The sequence below is a fragment of the Lactuca virosa genome, chromosome 3 (genome assembly GCF_052849685.1).
Source record: "Lactuca virosa cultivar CGN04683 chromosome 3, Lactuca_virosa_CGN04683_v6, whole genome shotgun sequence".
Taxonomy (NCBI): Eukaryota; Viridiplantae; Streptophyta; class Magnoliopsida; order Asterales; family Asteraceae; genus Lactuca; species Lactuca virosa.
In genome coordinates this window covers 22,700,426-22,706,425 of record NC_136428.1, presented here as the reverse complement: position 1 = coordinate 22,706,425, position 6,000 = coordinate 22,700,426, and positions in this window count along the sequence as shown.

Below are 6,000 nucleotides of genomic sequence, written 5' to 3'. Positions count from 1 at the left end.
ATTAAACCCTAATCAACCAAATGAAAGTTTAGCCAAGCATGGCCAAAGCAAAAGAAAGACAATATAGTTTAGTGGTACCAAACATTGTTCTAGTTGCAAGATGGAAAGAAATTACACTAATCTTCAAATCTTCCAAAGCCTCCTTGAGAGAGAATTGTGTGTGTTCTTCAAGTGTTTTTCTCCCCTTCTTGCTTCAAAACTCCAGTAAAAGTGGTCAAAAATCGGATCCAAAAGTCCCCCAAAAGCATTCCACCAACCTTCCCAAAATAGAGTCAAAAAGTCAAAAATCTGGATTCTCCACAGTGCGATCCACGCGGACCATTTGTAAATCCACGCGGACCGCGTGGATTCTGGGCCATTTGGCCCATTTGATTGGCCTTCTAGTTTTTGCTCCTTTATTTCTTGGTCCAGCCCACATGTAAAGGTTCTTGATAGCCCAATTGTGTCTTCTTGACTCTCCCAAGATGGGTCATTGCTTCCTTGATCTTATATAGCTCAAAATTCTCTTCACATCATCATCATTCTTCATCTAAAATTAAGCCCAACTTGATTTATTCTTTATGCAAGCACCAAGCCCAACCGCACCACTCCAAATCCACAAGCAAACTGCAAGCCTCCACAAGTCCCGCACCCTTCTAAGCCACCAATAACAAAAAGTCTTCGATAAATCCTGCAAATAAGCTCAAAAGACTGGAAAGCACCCGGTAAAGGAGAAAAATAACAAAAAGAGAAAATATGCATGAAGATTAACTAAAATGAGATGGTTTTAACTAAAAATAAACTACGGAAAGAAGTAATAAAATGAAGCTATCAAATCACCCCAAGCTTGAACTTTACTTGTCCTCAAGTAAGACAAGACTAAAATGAACTTGGGACGAACTACCCTAAAAATAAAAAGAATGGATAGAACCATGGAACCTATTCAACGTTAGTCAACATGGTCAGAATTGATCTCTCTGCTATCTCACAACTTTTTCATCCGATGACAATGGGACCATAAACCACTGCTAGGACAACTCCTCTAGGTGAGTAAGGAGGGATGGTCAGTCGCAGCCTCAATGGAACATGCATACAATGAAGAACATCTATAGTAGGGAGAAAGCAACTGGACGGGCTCGTGTGGAGCTCTTCTTTTAAGTGTACACTCTTTATCACGAAAGTTGTGTGATTTCACGTCTGCCGGCCTCTCTTAAGTGTGATTGGGTTTCATCGCTCGGGCACCGTTGTAGGAATCAGTTTACTTAGTGTTGGCCCAAACCTCCCGTAGTATCCAACTCAACAGTCTCTCTAACATCATCAATTTGCGAAAAAACAACAACTCGATCTATATACAATAAGACAATCCTAAATAAATGAATATCAAACGCTAGGTGACCAAAATGTAGGAAAATTTGTTCAATAATTGAACCGGTCACCTATCTAAGATTATTACAGACATGATTTTTTTTTTAACTAGAATGTAATGCACTAACATATTGATTTTTTTTTAACTAGAAAACTTTTTGACTCAAAATTTGGTTCCCAAAGTTATGTAAGTGGAACCGAGGGGGTAAAAATAATAATAATCCGAATGGTCTAAGTGTGAAAATGACCATGTGTAGAGCGTAGATATGCAATGTAAGCTCCTTTTCAAACTTGTGATTTTTCAAAAATGATGAAAATGTCCAAATGTGGACTGAAAGACTCTCTAGAATCCTAAGAAAATCGCAAAAAGATATGGTGATGTAAAGAGACCGGATATGGATTCTACTCGGGGACAAGCACCAGTGCTTCATCCTAACGGTTCAAACATGATCAAGTGTGATCCTCTCAGCGGCATGGACCGCGGGGCTAAGAACATCCGTTGCTATAGTATATCCTACAGTTGTTAGTATTGCATGCATAATTCTTCGTGAAACTACCTGGCCATGATCACTTACCCCTTTAAGCTTCCAGCATCTGATCCCAAGTATGAAGTCCCAACTGCAACCAATGGTCCCGGTTCGATGGGTGAGATAGCAACAAGATCCTGGACCAATAATGATACAATAATTGTGAACCTGTTTCATGGCATCCAAGGGGGTGAGAATAAACAGATAACAAAAATGCATGAATGCTAATGCCCTAAGCTAAATGTCATGCAAAAATAAAAGTGAAAAAGAAGAAAATAAATTCTTTTTGGAATTTTTATAAAAATAAAAAAAATGAATGCAATTTAAGGCTAAAATGCTATGCAACCTAATTAAAATGCATGAGAAAGCAAAAAGAAAAGGAAATACCCCACCCCAAGCTTAGAAATAAGCATTGTCCTCAATGCTTGGGGCGAGGCGAAAGTACCTAGACCGGGGATCGGGAGGTGGATATGGGTATTGAGGGTAAAGGTAAGGGTAAGGTGGAGGAGGATATGGATGAATGGGAGGAGGGTTTGGGTTAATGGTTTCTTAAGGGAGAAAGAATGCATATAGAGAGGGAAACAACCGGCATGCTAATGAAGAAGAAGGGTTGCATGTCACATAAGTTATTTGGTCAAAAAGTCAATGGAAGTCAAAGCTGGTCAAAGCTGGTCAACGAATCCACGTGGACGGCTCTTCGAGTACATGCGGTCCGCGTGAATAAGCCTGAATTCCTACTGTCTTTTGAAAATGGACGCGGATAGTTTAGGGAACCACACGCGGTCCATTTGTTTATTAATGCGGACAGGCCCTCGAGTACACGCGGTCCGCGTGTATCCTGCAACAATTTTCTCAATTTTCGCGCTTTGACCAAAACGAACACCGGGCCTTAAAATCCAACACTCTTTTACTACAAGAAGGAAGAAGAAGAAATGTTAAATGCAAAAAGGATCTATCTACGACATTTATTTGGAACTAGAAAAGATGAAAACTTTAAGTTTTCCAAAAATGCCCTTCTTTAACGTCTTTGGCGAGACGTCCTTCCCTCTCGATTTCAGTATACCGGGGCATCCAAATGGATGAAATCTTGGACATTTGAATCAAAACCTTCATAGAACGGCTTCAATTGATATCCATTAACCTTGAACACATGCCCCGTGTCGAGATTTTTTAATTTCCACACCTCCATTAGGACTCTTTTCTTGTATTTGACTTTCTTTTTACGGGAGAACCATATCGGACTTAGACCTTTGATGATAACAATCATCCAACTACATTCTATCTTGTACTTGTTCAGTATATTGACCAAATCTTCCCTCTTTGACATGGTGGTTGAGTAGGTGACCGGTTGGGCGTCTTCTTTCTCGGGATGCGTATCATTTGAAGGGTCCAAAAAATTTATCGTTTCCGGATCTTGTGGTTGTTCTACCACTGGAGTTAGTTTCTCAATGGTAGTGGGTGGCTCAATCTCTCTTTCGTTAACCCCCAACACTTCCTCTATAGTTTCATTGACAACTTTCTCAATTTCTTCTTCCTCCTTGATAGCCTCTTCCACTTATACTTCTTCTTCCACTTCTCCATATAACACTCTTGGGGCATCAAAAATTTTCTCATATTTCAAAGGAATGGCACATGCATTATGCCATGGGCTCTCTTCAGATGGTAGTTTTTCTTGAGCTTCCATTATACTTATTGTTTGAGCAAGTTGTGTTATTTGTTGTTCTAAGCTTTTGAGGCTAGCTTGCGTTGTTTCCTGGAAATGTTGGGTAGAAGTGGCAATGTTCTTCACAATCTCCTCTAAGGAAATGCTTGGCGTTTCAGGTTGTTGAGGGGGTGGAGGATATGGATGTTGGAATTGTGGAGTTGGTTGGTATTGGTCACTTCTCCAAGCTTCGTATGGGCTTTGGTATTGGTTGTATCCCCAAGCTTGGTTGTTGTCCCACCATTGATCATGTTGAGGTTGATCATAACTCCATTGGTTTGACCAGTAGTAGCTTCCCTTTTCTTGTACTTCTTCCCATTCTCCTTGTAAATATGGACACATATCAGAATGATGTCCATTTTGGGCGCAATTATCGCAAGGAAGAGTTGTGGGTTGCACACTTTGGTCACTTCCAATCATCATAACTAACTGATCTAGCTCAGAAAGTTGGTCTTTAATGAAAGGATTGTTCATTTTCAAACCATACTTTTTTTTTTCAATTTTTGAGTTTTAAACTAGAGTACCTGCACAATGAGATCCAGGCATAGAGAAACAAACTGATTAAATATAAACCAATCCCCGGCAACGACGCCAAAATTTGGTGGTTGTCGAGGCCAACAAAAATAAATAACCCTAAATCTTTTACACTAAAATAGTGTATAGTGGTAAAGGGGTCGATCCACGGAGATTGGTTCAATTTATAACTCTATGGAAAATCTCTTTGCAAAAGTACTTGTAAAATGACAATAAAATAAAAATGGGGGGGGGGGGTTTAATTCTTTTCGATTGTTTGACAAAATTAAAACTAGCTAGAATGAAAATATGACAAGTAAACAAGTAAAAGATTGACTTGAATTCAATGAAGTGAAATTGGTTGATTTTGGGTACACCACATGGATGACATGGTTGACTTATCATTAGACTAAATAGAATAACACTTGTGAATTGGTTTAACTTGGCTATAGCAATTCATAAGCACAAATTGCCTCAACTCTTCTTAGATATTAAAATGGCTAGAGGAGCTCTTAACACATTTCCTTAATTGAAGTCACAAAATCAATGAAGCATAAAATCTTGTGAAAATCAATTATCTTTAAGTTGTAAGAGTTACCAAGTCCAAAAGATAATCAAATGCTTACATTATCATTATGGAGGAAACATTTCCATGGTCTAAATGAAATGAAAACAAACATATAAACCATTTGTAGCTTACTAATTTGAAAGTCCATTACTTAACCAAGAAATTAGTCAACAAAAATAAGCATTCATTCATCTAAGCTCATGATCAAAGATAAATAAACACAACAAGATGTTTAACTAGAAAACATTTCCATAAATTTCAACACAAGATAATAATAGTCTTCAAAACAACCAATCATCCATGGGATTAAACCCTAATCAACCAAATGAAAGTTTAGCCAAGCATGGCCAAAGTAAAAGAAAGACAATATAGTTTAGTGGTACCAAACATTGTTCTAGTTGCAAGATGGAAAGAAATTACACTAATCTTCAAATCTTCCAAAGCCTCCTTGAGAGAGAATTGTGTGTTCTTCAAGTGTTTTTCTCCCCTTCTTGCTTCAAAACTCTAGTAAAAGTGGTCAAAAATCGGATCCAAAAGTCCCCCAAAAGCATTCCACCAACCTTCCCAAAATAGAGTCAAAAAGTCAAAAATCCGGATTCTCCACAGTGCGATCCACGCGGACCATTTGTAAATCCACGCGGACCGCGTGGATTCTGGGCCATTTGGCCCATTTGATTGGCCTTCTAGTTTTTGCTCCTTTATTTCTTGGTCCAGCCCACATGTAAAGGTTCTTGATAGCCCAATTGTGTCTTCTTGACTCTCCCAAGATGGGTCATTGCTTCCTTGATCTTCTATAGCTCAAAATTTTCTTCACATCATCATCATTCTTCATCTAAAATTAAGCCCAACTTGATTTCTTCTTTATGCAAGCACCAAGCCCAACCGCACCACTCCAAATCCACAAGCAAACCGCAAGCCTCCACAAGTCTCGCACCCTTCTAAGCCACCAATAACAAAAAGTCTTCGATAAATCCTGCAAATAAGCTCAAAAGACTGGAAAGCACCCGGTAAAGGAGAAAAATAACAAAAAGAGAAAATATGCATGAAGATTAACTAAAATGAGATGGTTTTAACTAAAAATAAACTGCGGAAAGAAGTAATAAAATGAAGCTATCACTCACCTCGCACTGCCAAATCACACAGACAGTCCCTTGCTGTTGGCTGACAGATCCCCGAACTGTCAATATCAAAATAATACCCAATTAACAATTGGGCCCCAAACCCTAACCATAACTCCAAACTCAGGGTAAAAATACCAATTTACCCCTAACCTAATCTTGGTCCAAGACTAAGGCCCAAACTCACAATGTAAAAGGCCCAAAAGCCAAATAATCAATCAAGGCCCA